General features: G+C 33.5%; 1 protein-coding gene across 7 annotated transcripts in view; it reads right to left on the bottom strand.

The window, feature by feature from the left end:
• NOVA1 (NOVA alternative splicing regulator 1) overlaps positions 1 to 14,513 on the bottom strand; it is a 464,491-nt gene that overhangs the window by 106,272 nt on the left and 343,706 nt on the right. The window contains exons 1-3 of one of the 7 annotated variants that reach the window (XM_050799752.1): positions 7,391 to 7,833; positions 6,095 to 6,227; positions 2,458 to 2,559 (exon numbers count right to left, since the gene is read on the bottom strand). The exons of the other annotated variants lie outside the window; for them this stretch is intronic. The gene's annotated coding sequence lies outside the window, so the exon portion shown is untranslated. Of the gene's footprint in view, positions 1 to 2,457; positions 2,560 to 6,094; positions 6,228 to 7,390; positions 7,834 to 14,513 lie in introns of those variants that run through there. 7 annotated transcript variants of the gene reach the window in all.

Here is a 14,513-nt window from a genome sequence, read left to right as displayed (position 1 = left end):
TCACAATTCTGGCCTTTCAAAGCATGAGGAAGGCCCTTTGAAAATCACCAATAGAGATAAGAGGTATCTATTTTATGAAATGGTGATAAACTCTAAAAAACTAAACAAATGTTCCAAATAAATAATTTAACTGAACCACCAAGAGTTTATTTTTGATTACACAAACAGTATATTTTCATTAAATTCAATAATACAGAAGTATATTCAATAAAAAGTTCCCATCTGATTGTTTTTCAAATCCCATACACTACGGGTATAATAAAGTACAAGATTCATATGACTAAATATTGAATCAAGTAAGTTGCCAAACTTATATCATCCACATAAAGTCTAAAATATAAGAAATAACTTATATAATTTAAAAATAGATACTAGGACACACAAAACAGGTACAGTTTGTACCTTTTCAACCAAAATTTAATATATAAAACATATAATCTATTCTGTCAAATAATGATGACTTCAGTAAATAAAATGAATGGGATTAAGTAATACTTACAATAACACTGTAGAAAGTGCCAAAGAATCAATTATAGCAATTCAAATATTTCCTATATTGATAAAAATACTCTCTTGGCTAGAGATACATAGGTACATTATGTGTAAACTGTAAATATTTAAGTATTGATATTTACTTCTTTAGTGCTTTGACTATTAAATGAAATACTAAATCTATGCAAGGGGGTAAGCCTCATTACAATATGAGTTTTTGGTAACCTTTAAGTAAATTTCCACTTGGTGTAAGTAAAGCCTTTTATTCTTACTCACTTTATGCTTCCATGATGAATAAGATATTAAGAACTGTGCTGCATTGTCCAAAAATTACATTTCAAAACAGTGGAGTTATCTACACTACAAAATTAGATAGATAATTGAAAATCTTTGTAGGAAACCCAACCCCCTCTATTGATTCTAAAACATTATCACTCAGCATTTAATTAACACAAATAATACCCTAATTAGAACAAAGTCACTGAAGCCCAAATATCTTGGTAAGGTACAATTCTAAATACATACACTCCTAACCCTGAATTAAACAGAAAACACTTTAAATGTCCCTAGAAAATCATTTCTTCTACCCAACTCATTTTACAAGTAAACAAACTGTGGAATGAAGTTATTTTTTATCTGTTTTGACTAAGAATCTATAAACATAGATATGTGCACAATATAATTTAACTTATGACATTTGGTTACCTAAACCAAATGACATTATATTGAATAAGATTAAGACTCTGTGAAGTCTGAGATTCTAATTTTTTTTACATAGAGCAGTCTATAAATGTAGCAAAAAAGAGATAAAATGTCATACTATTGACTAAAAAAACCCTAAAATAATAAATATAATATACCGTATCATATTGTGTAACAACAGACACAGCTGTTTCTAATGATATTTTCTCTATTTTATAAGGCATAAACATGCCAAACTATTACAAAAGATAGCACTCTTATAAAAGTGCTTTTACAAAAGAAAACCTCATTAAATAATTAAATGGGAGAGACTAAAACTACATTAAGCGGAAGTTCAAATATTTACTGTTTCTTCTCTCCCCTGCTTTCCTCCCCAAATGTTAAAGAAAAACAAAAAAAAAATGGGCAGAGCACAGTGGCTCACGCCTATAATCCCAGCACTTCAGGAGACCAAGGTGGGAGGATCGCTTCAGGCCAGGAGTTCCAGATCAGGCTAGTCTCAAACAGTGAGACCCTATCTCTACAGAAACTAAAAAGAAAAAAAAAAGAAAAAAGAAAAAGCCAGGTGTGGTAGTGCATGCCTATAGTGCAAGCATCCAGTTACTTTGATAGCTGGGAGGCTATCTTTGATATTTGGGAGGCTGAGGCAGGAAGATCGCTTAAGCCCAGGAGGTTGAGGCTGCAGTGAGTCATGATCACATTACCATACTCCACACTGGGTGAAAGAGCGAGACCTCATCTCAGAAAAATTAAGAATAAAAATTAAAAAGAAGTCAAATTTGGTGTTTCCAATCCTAAGAATCAAAACTAGTTCATCATAAACTGGCTTTGCTGCAAAACTCCAAAAGAAAGTATTAAAACCAAGACATAAAACACTGGAAGCAAAGCTAATTAAGACGTTCCTGGTGAATTACAATTTTTTTTTTTTTTTTTTGCTATTTTAACAACATGGCTCTGAAATTTTATAACATTGGTTTGGTTACTTAAAAATATTTAAAAACAATATGATTAAGTTCCATTCAAAGTGAAGAATATTGATAAAAGCATTTTAGTTTCATTTGCTTTTAGAATAAAAAGGAGTGCATCCATCTATTTGTTATTTAATTTCATACCAATCAGATGATCCTAAAATAAAATTTAGAGCCAGGGAGAGCAGCACTAAGTTTAACTGACCTCAATACATTTTTAGATGATGTTTCCCAGTTATTTGTTATTTTCTCTTATTGGGTTTTCCAGTCTAGGGCAGGTACACAAGAAACTTACAGTCTATGTAGTACTCCTAGTCAGTTTCACTCTGCAGATGGCACAGTGGAGAAATACCTTCTGTACAGCATCATGTACAATTTCTTCTGCAGCTGTCAGCACCTAGGGGAAAGTGCGCTGTTAAACAGTTGCTGCGTTCCACCTCAGAAGTGGCTGCAATTCGGTGGTGGGTGAAGTGACTCCTGTACATATATACAGGGATGAAAAGTACTATAGAAAATGAAAATATATAAGAACAAAGTGGCTGTCTGAAAACTTTGCCACAGCAAAACAGAATACATCACTCAGTCACAGAGACCTACGCAGATGGGCTATCATTCATTTAAAAATTGAATGCTAAGAATGATTGCAGGAAAGGCAGAAATACACTTACTCAATTCACAACATAACTATAAACCAAATGTTAAAACATATGTGTATGTTAAAAAATAAAACCCAAATACTTATATTGATTTATAACATTATTTCTACAGAAATTTACCTAAAACCAGGCCAACATATACAACAAGATTCTTTACTCTGCTCAGCTAATTAATGTTTTTGGTTCCAATGAGAATTCAAGGGGGAAAAAAACAAAATAGGTAAGATATCAAAACTGAAGCACAAGTACATTAAAATATCTAAAACGGATTTTTAAAAAGTTATTCTGAAATTCCAAATGACTTTATATTTTAAAAATAATTTTATGAAATTAGTCCTCAACTGATGTCTTATAAAAATACAACTTTTCTTCTCCAAAATCAAATTAAGATAGACCCTAAACACAGTCTTCGTCCTTAGCCCATATAAACAATGAGTCAACCAAGTTTAAGATCACTTTAGTTCATTAGTACAGAAAATTACTACCACATTCTGCTTTTACTACAACAACCTGTCCACATAATTTATCTTTGATGGAATCAGAAAATCAAATTCAATAATTATTCTCTGAGAAACATCACTGAATCACAAGGCTGTAAGGTACTATCTCATCTCCTAGCTTGAGGCACAAAAGTTACTATGTACATACTACTCTGAAGAGGTAACTTTACATTATTCAAAATATTCGCACCTACGTTTCTTTCTGAAACAGACTGAGGATGCTTTGTGCCAAAGTCCAACAAACCTGACCATTAGCATACCATATGTCAAACTTTTCTGAATCTCACTTGCTAATTAAATAGAATTTATTTACTTTGGCATATACTCAGTGGAGTTAGAGAGATAGCTGACAATTTTCTTTCAGCTTTCTTAAATTCTTTCTATAATAAAGCATAGTGTAAATATGTAAATTATTTTCCTTAAGTGACAAGATGTGGCTCTTTATTTAAAAGATATAGAACAGAGATTCCCAATCTAGAGTCCACAAATGAAATTTAAGATTTCTAGGAATTCTAGGAAACTGCATAGTAAAATAAAAATATGTGAGTCCATACACACATTTTCAGGGGAAATGGGCCATAACATTTTGTTAGGTTTTAAAGGGCTCTGTAACCTCTCATGTAGTTTAAGAAACTTTGATAAATTATACTCAAGAAACCCAACAGAACAAACAGAAGTAATCCTTCTAAATTAAATGTGTAAATGAGCAGCTGTTTCTTCTCATGTAAAATGAATAATAGTAACTTGAATGGATATTCCAACTACAAAATGAAATAATGCATATCAGATACATGATATAATACCTGGCCTATTATTACCAGTAATAGCAATAATTGTTCAAAAGAGCTACCTCAAATAACTATGGGATTCTACCTTTGTTTACTGCTACATAATTTCATAATATTATCTTTTATTTAGCCATGTCTTCTAAAATAGATCAATATCACAAACTATACATTTCTGCATTATTTTCAAAATAAAAATGTTAAGTATAAGTTTTAGAATCCTGCCACATACCTCTGGAGTCTGCATTTCTCAAAAAGACACACTGGTCCCTTCTCACACACTGTATTGACTTGGAATAGAGTCAGATATAGTAAACATTTTGCTTAAATTTTATATTAATAATGTCATTTCATTTATCAGTCTTTTATTTATATAACAATATACAAACCAAAAAATCTAAATTTGAAGAATCTAGCAGGGGATCACATTTTTTAAAAAAGTAATGCACATAATACTTTTATTTGTATGAATCATTTTCTCTACTCCTTTTAGGTATTTTTCTGTAGATATAAAGATATAATAACCATTCATACATACATATCCTCCAAAAAGAAAGGGATTATCCTCACCTTTAAAATAATTCACAATATTACAAAACAGTATTACAAAATGGTGTATGCTCCTCAAGATTGTGGTAACTTAAATACTCATTTATAAAATGACAAGTAAATTCTTAACAAATCCTAAAGATACTCAGTGAGAAAAAAGACTTGTTAATACATATAAAACAATAGCATACAACAACTATACAGGTGGTTCCTAACGACTTTAAATGTAAAGAGTGTTTTCTACTCTTCTCATAGAAGTTACATTTATGTATTCACACAGTAAAAAATATATATATAGCAGTAGGTTTTATGTAAAAAGGCACAGAAGTAAAGAGAAGCATAGTTTAGCATTCAGAATACTGCAATGAAAAGGATGTGAGTGGAATAGAGTCCATGTAAGAACCATGAAGAGAAGGAGAATAGGCACAGGACCAATTATGTTAAGTAATCTTCGAATGTTTTACCCCAACAGTGGCATTTAAGTAAATATTGTGTAAGAAATAATTCTAACAGCATAGAAAATGAATTATAGGTATGGATGATTCAACTGGGGTGATGATAATGGGAATATACAGTTAGAAATAATAAAAGTGATAAAAATTAAAATTATACTATGTAGAACACTGGAAGAGTAAATAATGAAGGATAAGTTAAATATATTTTCTAAAGATTGAATCTAATAGCTAGAATTCATTGATTCATTTATTCACTCAACAACAAAATATCCATTGTTTCCTATGGGTCAAGGACTATTTTAGGCACTGGGTAAAGTGGTGAACAAAGAAGTCAATGTCCTGTCCTCTTGAGAATCATGTTAATATAAGTGATATAATAAACTATTAAATATACAATGTAATGTATGAAAATTAGTGTATAAACCAAAAATAAAGCAAGTGATGGGAAGAGAACAAATATACTATTTTAAGTGTATTCAGAGAACACTAAGGAAGCAGCATTATTTAAATGAAGAATGAAATGAAGTGAGTCTACTTTCTGGAGTTTTAGAATACCACATACAGAGGCAGATGGTAGAGTGATAGCAAAGCTCTGAGATAGGAACATGTGATCAAAAACTTAACCTGCTGTCAGATCATCTAGGGCCTTCCAAGGTTTAATATGGACTTTGGGTTTGGTTTTTGTTTTTACTGTTTTAGAAAGTCACTACAGTATTTTGACTGAGGGAATGATATAACCTGTTTAAAAGGGTTACAACAGCAGCTGTAGTGGAATGAACTTCACTGTAGCTAGGAGGAATAAAACTACTAGGCAAGACTGGTAAAATGTATATAATGAGATATCAGGTAGCACTTTCCCCATTGCCCAGGGGCTGGCAATTAGAACCCAAGGCTAAGAACAAAGGCATCTATCAACTATTTTATATTTGGAAGACAGACTTAAACAAATGAGAGCCAACTCCACCTCCATAACTTTAACATCTTTACCTTCCTTAGTTCCTCCTTATCCAGAAGTGCCTTCTCCTGTCCCCATTACGAGGCAATCATCAGAGTTTGCTTCACTGACTTAATGTAGCTGAACAGCGCTGTTGCTGAGAGTCCAAATCAAGCGAGAGTTCATCTAAAAGATTAGTAAGAAGGGAAGACTGGTATCTCATCTCTCAGTTGGACCTCTGCTTGTGTGTTAGACTTGCTTATTATCCCATGCCCACTTCCCTTCTCTGTGCCTATTTGAAGAGAGGGAGAAAAGACATGGAGTTGGAAGACGGTACAGATAATTGGATTCCCTCTCTGCAAAAGCAAAGAGTGTAGTGAATGTGAAGTGAAAGCAGCTGGACTTGAGCCTTCAGGTGATGGGGACTCAAGCAGCCAGAAGCTGTGAATGTACTGGAGAGGTAAAAACGGAGAAAGAGTAGAAAAAGACAATTCAGAAATGGTTGGTATGACACTCCAAAAACAACCCCCACACTCCCCACCAAAGTTGTGTACATGTGCCCCATCAGAGAGCTAGTAATCATCTCCTGTCCTCGTAGAAGGAGGACTTGGCCCGGCCTGGTGGCTCAAAGCTTTAATCCCAGCACTTTGTAGGGCCGAGGTGGGCGGATCACTTGAGGCCACGGTTCAAAACCAGCCTGGCCTATATGGTGAAACTCCATCTCTACTACAAATACAAAAAAACTGGCTGAGCATGGTGGTGTGCACCTGTAATCCCAGCTGCTCAGGAGGCTGAGGCAGGTGAATTACTTCAAACTGGGAGGCAGAGGCTGCGCTGAGCCAAGACTGTACCACTGCACTCCAGCCTGGGTGAAAAAAAAGAAAGAAAAGGAAGAAAAAGAAGGAAGGAAGGAAGGAAGGAAGGAAGGAAGGAAGGAAGGAAGGAAGGAAGGAAGGAAGGAAGGAAGGAAGGAAGGAGGAAGGAGGGAGGGAGGGAGGAGGGAGGGAGGGAGGGAGGGAGGGAGGGAGGGAGGGAGGGAGGGAGGGAGGGAGGGAGGGAGGGAAGGGAGGGAGAGAGAGGGAGGGAAGGGAGGGAGAGAGAGGAGGGAGAGAGGGAGGGAGAGAGGGAGGGAAGGAGGGAAGGGAAGGAAAGAAGGACTAGTCAGTGTGAGGCAATGGAGCAGAAACAGAAAAAAGGGAACAAAAGGTACTACTTACATAAGAAAGTCTTTTCTCTTTCTACCTTTCCCCTTACATCATCAGCACACAGGAGGAGAAATAGGTATATGAGAGGGGAAAAAAACAAAACAAAACAAAACAAAACAAAAACACAGATCATTCTCCACTCACTGGATTGAGCAAAGGGAATGACTAGACTTCAACCTCTCCCAACACTCTATAATCTCCCAGAAAAGTCCAAGTTATATTGACTGAAAGAAGAGAAATTGAGTTATAAGTTGGCTATGAGGTTAAAATTCAAGTTAAACTGACTTTACTACATTAAAGTCAGATTAAATTAAAGTGCCCAGGAATCTATGACATCATCTTCAGACAAGTAAAAGAAACAAAAAAGAACGATTTGACTAATCGTAAACAAAAAAGGTCACACTGGAGAAAAATAAAACCACTCCATGTTCCCATTCCCACTTAATTCTCCATCCCAATTCATACTGTATTATAAAATGGTTAGTACCAACGAGGTAGTGATTTTGACTATTCATTTCTCTAAAACATTCTATGAATACTAGGCTGAATACCTAAATTATCATATTCTTATTTATTATTCTTATGAACAATCAGCAATTACCTAACTATGGCTATTTTGTAGATAATTTCTTAGCGTTTTTCCTTGTGTATAAAAGCTACAGAAATATTTGTCTATTTGTAAACAGTAATATTAAGCAATTAAATAACATGAATATATTTTGTGCATTTGTACAAAATACTAAGTTTTACAGAAGCTAAAACATAATATCTCCTAAATAAGACATCAAACTTAGAAGCTTGTAGATAAAAAAGGCTCTACAGAAGGAAAGACTAAAACAGAAAGAAAACAGAGTTTAGATGGATTCTTGTTTTACAGGAACACTTTCAATATTCATGTTGCAGTAACCTAAAATACAATTTTAGAGAATATTTTGCTCTGACTCATACTTTAATAACAGAATCTTCCACAAAATGGAATCATGCTCTCTCCAGGCATTTAAGAGTTAAATTAATATTTAATGGGCATTCTCTTAAAAATCAGGCAATTCCTTTTAGATAAATTAAGGTATCAGTATTTTACATGACTAAATTATGCATGGCCTTGTCTCTTTTTAAATGTCACACTTTTGAGAATACAGAATTCTATTACATTGATGTTTATAACTATTCATGTAATATTCTCATTCATTTAACAATTACTTATCATCCTGAATTATGACATGTATATTCAACACATATTTTATCATTTCATCAGTCATTCCTTCTCAGAGGTACAACACACTGAAGATGAAGTGTGAGTCAAAATTACAAAACTAAGTTCTAAATTTATACCTTTTTTCTACTCTACTTTCTCACAGGATGTAGAAAGAAATATCAGTTACAAGTAAATTTAAAAGTGTAAGAAAAATCATGGAAACTCAATTCATCCAAACTAACACGTTAATTCACTGTTACTTAATAATATCAACCTACATAACTTGAAAAAAATCAAGTTGTGATGAAATACCTCTAAGCTTTTCTAGCATAAGTAATATTTAATTCAACAACAGCTATCACTTATGTCAACCAGGAATAAATAATCCGCTACTATAATTTGTTATCACACAATTATCGGGGCTCGTTCTAAGACTTATGTCAATGTTTCTTATAATTGTGCAAAAAGTAGTTGTTCTAACACCAAAAAAGGATAAAAAGTTCAATATAAAACTAATGAAATATGCTCATGATCTATGTGAGAAGAACCACAATATTCCAATGAAAGAAATCAAAGATGATCTAAGTAAATGACCTATTCCATGTACTCAGAGGAAGATTCACTGTTGTTAAGATGTCAGATCTTCCCTACTTGATCTATAGATGCAATGCAATACCCATCAAAATCCCAGTGAGTTATTTTGCAGATACCAATTAACTGATTCTAAAGCTTTATACAAAAAAAGCAAAAGGCCCAGAATATTAAAGGAGAAGAACAAAGCTAGAAGACTGACACTATCCAAATCAAAACTTTATAAAACAATAGTAATCAAGACAGGGTGGTACTCGTAAAATAACAGACAACTTGATCAATGGAACAGAAATTAAAAAAGCCCAGAAACAAACCCATATCAACACAGTCAACTGATTTTTCACTAAGGAGAGGAGGTAATTAAGTAATTTCACTAAGGAGAAGAGGTAACTAAGGAGCAATGATAGTTTGTTTCAACAAATAGTGCTGGAACAACTGGATATCCACATATCAAAAACTAAAATTAAAAAAAAAAACTAATCTAAATACAAATCATAAACCTTTCACAAAAATTAACTCAAAATACACCTAAGATAAAACTATACAACTCCTAGAAGATAACATAGGATAAAATCAGGGTGACCTTGTGCTTGACAATGATGTTTTAGATACGACACCAAAAGCAGATCCATGTAAGAACAAAATTGATCAGTTGGACTTCATTAAAATTAAAACTTCTGCTCTGTGGAAAACACTATTAAGAGAATGAAAAGATAAGCCACAGATAGGGGAAAACACATACCTCATAAAGTACTAGTATCCAAAATATCAAAAAAGCACTCACAATTCAACAATTAGAAAATACGGACAAAAGGTCTGAAAAGACACCTCACTAAACAGATAAAATGATGTTAAAAAAGCATACGAAAAGATGCTCAATATCTTATGTATATTAGGACTGTCATAACAAAGCACTACAAACTGGGTGGCTTAAGTACTGGAGGTTATAAGGGGCAATAAGGTGTTGTCAGGGGTGATTTCTTTTGAGGATGTATCTTTCCAGGCCTCTCTCCTTGGCTTGTAGATGGCAGTCCATGTTCCCATGACATTCTCTCTGCATGCCATCTCTGTACACAGTTCTCCTTTTATAAGGATACCAGTCATAATGGATTCAAACTTACTGCTATAACTTTTCCTTAACTTGATTACATCTCCAAATAAGGTCACATTCTGAGGTACTGAGATTTAGGATTTTAACACATCAATTTTGTGGGGACATACTATCTCTTTAGGGAACTGAAAATTAAAACAACAATAAGATACCATTACACACCTATTAGAATGGCTAAAATCCAAAATGCCAACATCACCATATGCTGGTGAGGTTGTGGAACAACAGAAGGAAATTACTGGTGGGAATACAAAATAGTAGAGCCATTTTGATTTTTGTGACAGTCTCTCCTTGTTGCCCAGGCTTGAGTGCAGGCTGCTCACTGCAGCCTTGACATCCCACCCGGTCACAAGCGATCCTCCCATCTCAGCCTCCCAAGTATTGGGTACTACAGGCACATGCTACCATGACTGGCTAATTTTTTATGTTTTTCGTATTTTCTGTAGAGACAGGGTTTTGCCAAGATGCCCAGGCTAGTCCTGGATTCCTGAGCTCAAGCTATCTGCCCACCTCTGCCTCCCAAATTGCTGGGATTACAGACATGAGCCACCATGCTCGGCCCACTACAGCCATTTTGAAAGACAGATTAACTGTTTCTTACAAAACTAAGCATACTTTTAACATACCATACAGCAATCATGCTCCTTGGTATTTACAAAAATGAATCAAAAACATATGCCTACAGGAAAATCTGCACACAAAAGTTTATAGCAGCTTTATTAATGACTGTTCAAACATGGAAGCAAAGATGTCCTACAGTACAGGTGGATGGATTAAAAAAATGGTGATACATCCATACAATGGAATATTATCTCATGATTAAAAGACATGAGCTAACATGCCATAAAAAGACAAAGAGGAACCTTAAACCTTAAATGAAAAAAAAAAAAAGGTCAATCTAAAAATGCTGCCTACTGTATGATTCCAACTAAATGATGATCTGGAAAAGGCAAAACTATAGAGACAGTAAATGACAGTGGTTACCAAGGGTGCCTTGGAGGGAAAAAAGGGGGAACGAACAGGTAGAAAACAGGGAGGTTTTCTTTTTACAAATATATAACGACATGGGTACGTGTCATTATATATATGTAAAAACATATAAAAATGTACAACATAATGAGTGAATCCCAAGATACATTATAGACTTCAGTTAATAAGAGTATCTCCATTTTGGCTCATCAGCTGTAACAACTGTACCACACTAATTGTCCAAACTTGGAAGCAAAGATGTCCTTCAACACAGGTGGATGGCTAAACAAAGTAGTTAATAATACATTGTTAATAGTAAAAAAAAAAAAAAAAAAAAAAAAAAAACACTGTGTTAGGAGCAGAGGGAGTTGGGACAAAAAGAAATATATGGCAACACTTTGGACTTTCTGCTAAATTTTTTCTGTAAACTGAAAACCGCTCTAAAAAATAGTCCATTAATTAAAGAAAAGTAGTTCTTCTACTAAGAGGGTCAGGAAGCAAAGGATTTAGGATAATTACATGGAAATAGAAGTAAATTTAAAAAAATTTAAGTGCAAAAATATTGTTTTTTCAGTAATAGTCAATAATCCATGACATACTCTATGACAAACTATGACATAAAACTCAATAAAAGTATAATTTCTATATAGGAAGGTTGTTTTTAAAAATGGTTTAGATAGGCCATTTTGCAACATTTAACAAAATGCTATTTTCATTTCAGAAAGCCAGATAATGCATTGGACGTAACAATATTGATATGTAAGATTATATTTTTAAAAATATTCAAACTGTGTTTATATCATTCTAAAATTCTCCAGCCTACATAATTATATTAGGATGGAATAAGGTAATATTATTTGAGCAAAGTAAAACAGAACACTTTTGGTTAGAAGAACACAAGGATAATTTCCCCTCCTTGCCTACATATCATGCACCTCACTTGGATGCAAAAGAAAACTTATAGGGAGAAGATAATTTTATATTAACTTTGAGATAAATTTTCAACAAGAAAGAAGCAGTTTTCCAAGTTAAAAAAAAAAGTAGCAATTATTTCTCTGAAGTATGTAGATTCCTCCATGCTCCTGGTATAATCACTACTGTATATAATGTTCCTATTTAATTTTCCTTTGTCGCTTCTGTGGCTATAATGCATCTTTCCTAAAAAAAGAAATAGTAATCAATTTTAGAAAAATATAAAATATACTGGTAGCCACATTAAAGAGTATCATTAAAGTCCCTTTTGGAATCTAACAAATGTGGAATTTATTCTTACTGTCATCGTTTATCGAACACTGGTTAGTACAACTCTGGGAATGTTATTTAACCACCATTTTTTAAAATGGACTAACTGTAAAGGTTAATGCCATTCTAAAATGATGTAGACAGTTTTTTTATATGAGATCTCTTATTATTAATTGTTGTTGACATTTACAAATCCAAATATCAATGAATGATATTCAAGATAGATTCTATACCACATATATGTGGAAGTTTATTCAACAATAACAAAGAATGAAATCCTGTCATTTGCAGCAACATGGATGGAACTGGTAGTCATGATGGTAAATGAAATAAGCCAAGCACAGAAAAAAACAAATAATGCATGTTCTCACTCATATGTGAGAGCTAAAACAGTGGATCTCATGAAGACAGAGAGTAGACTGGTTATCAGAGGCTGGGAAGGGTTGAGTGGGGGGATAAAAAGAGGTTGCTTAATGGGTACAAATATACAGTTTGATAGTGGTTGACAGATCAGTAGAGTGACTTTAATAACCTTTTGTATATTTCAAACTAGTTACAAAAGAATAGTTTAAATATTTCTAGCATAAAGACAAATATTTAAGGAGATGGATATCCTGATTACACTGATATGAACTTTACAAATTATACAAAATGTATTAAATTATTGTAATATATTAAATTGTATGCATTAAATTATTGTAATAAATTATTGTAATTTAATACATTTTGTATAATTTGTAAACATGTACCTAATGTATATACTGAAAATATGTACATCTACTATATATCAACTAAAATATAATGTTTCAAGACAGATCATATACCAAACTTATATCATGACTCTAAGACTATCTCCCTACTTTAAGGATGCCTGAAAGGTACATGAATTTTTTAGTACTCTTTAAAAATGTCTATAACATGATTTGTCATATTTAATAATGCATGTCTTTAAATAATTTTCTCAGAGGAAAAAGATTACAGTTTGATCTGCCACAAAGTTGTGGAAATGTGTTACTGAAATCAGTGATTATATAAATTTAGTAAAATGAAGGTTTTATTGAATAAGAAAATATAAATTTGCTTTCTGTCTATGTCACATAAAGAAACTGTCAAAGTGGTGTTCTATAATTTCCTGAGGCTTTTGGGGATAAAAATCAAGTAACAGCAGTCTTCCTCAATTAGTAGAAAAATTAGCTTAAGGGATAAAATTGCCTCATTTTGAGATTTTATTTAATTTTCAATATTTGATAACTACCACCAGTTGCGTATACTATAATAGAATCTATCAGATTTTGTATAAAATTATATTTGCCTAACGTGATAGTTGTAAGCACAGACTTTGGGGATGGAATGTAAGGAAATCTCATCCCTGACTCTAATTGTATAGATATTAGAAATATATATACTTACATACATAAACATATATACATACCAGACATACTCATTCACATATATAAAGGAATACACCCACACCATGTGGGCAAATTCATCTTTGTGCCATCTTTTCCTCATATATTTATTGTGTGAACTAATTCAGCTGATATATGAAAAGCGTGTCGTTTTAACCATCTCTGGCTCACAGTAAATTTCATATAACTATTATTATTATTACTGCTGCTGCTTCAACCAGTGTTAAATTTAATGTACTAACACGTCCAGTGTTCCGAAGAATATAATTTCCAAATGCTCTATTACAGCAGAAGACAACACGGTGCAGGGTGGGGTATAGTTTCGGGATGAAACTGTTCTACCTCAGAACATTGGGCATTAATTGGATTCTCATAAGGAGCAAGTAACCTAGATCCTTTGCATGCTCAGTTCACGATAGGGTTTCCGTCCTGTGAGAATCTAACGCCACTGCTGATCTGACAGGAGGCGGAGCTCAGGTGGTAACGCTTGCTGGCCCCACAGCTCACCTCCTGCTGTGTGGCCCAGTTCTTAACAGGCCACAGACCGGACCAGAGCAGGGTTGGGGATCCCTGCTCTATTACTTGAATAAGCTGAATAAGTTTGAGGACTACTAACACTGAAACATAAAAAGCATAACATTTTAAAATACGCTTGGAATTTTTTTATCTTTTTTTACTAAACACTTTGAACTCTCTTGATTTTGAAATCTATTTGCATGTCATATAAGATTCGTGAGTAGAGATAATAGA

The sequence above is a fragment of the Macaca thibetana genome, chromosome 7 (genome assembly GCF_024542745.1).
Source record: "Macaca thibetana thibetana isolate TM-01 chromosome 7, ASM2454274v1, whole genome shotgun sequence".
Lineage (NCBI taxonomy): Eukaryota > Metazoa > Chordata > Mammalia > Primates > Cercopithecidae > Macaca > Macaca thibetana.
This window is presented reverse-complemented; position numbering and strand designations above follow the sequence as displayed.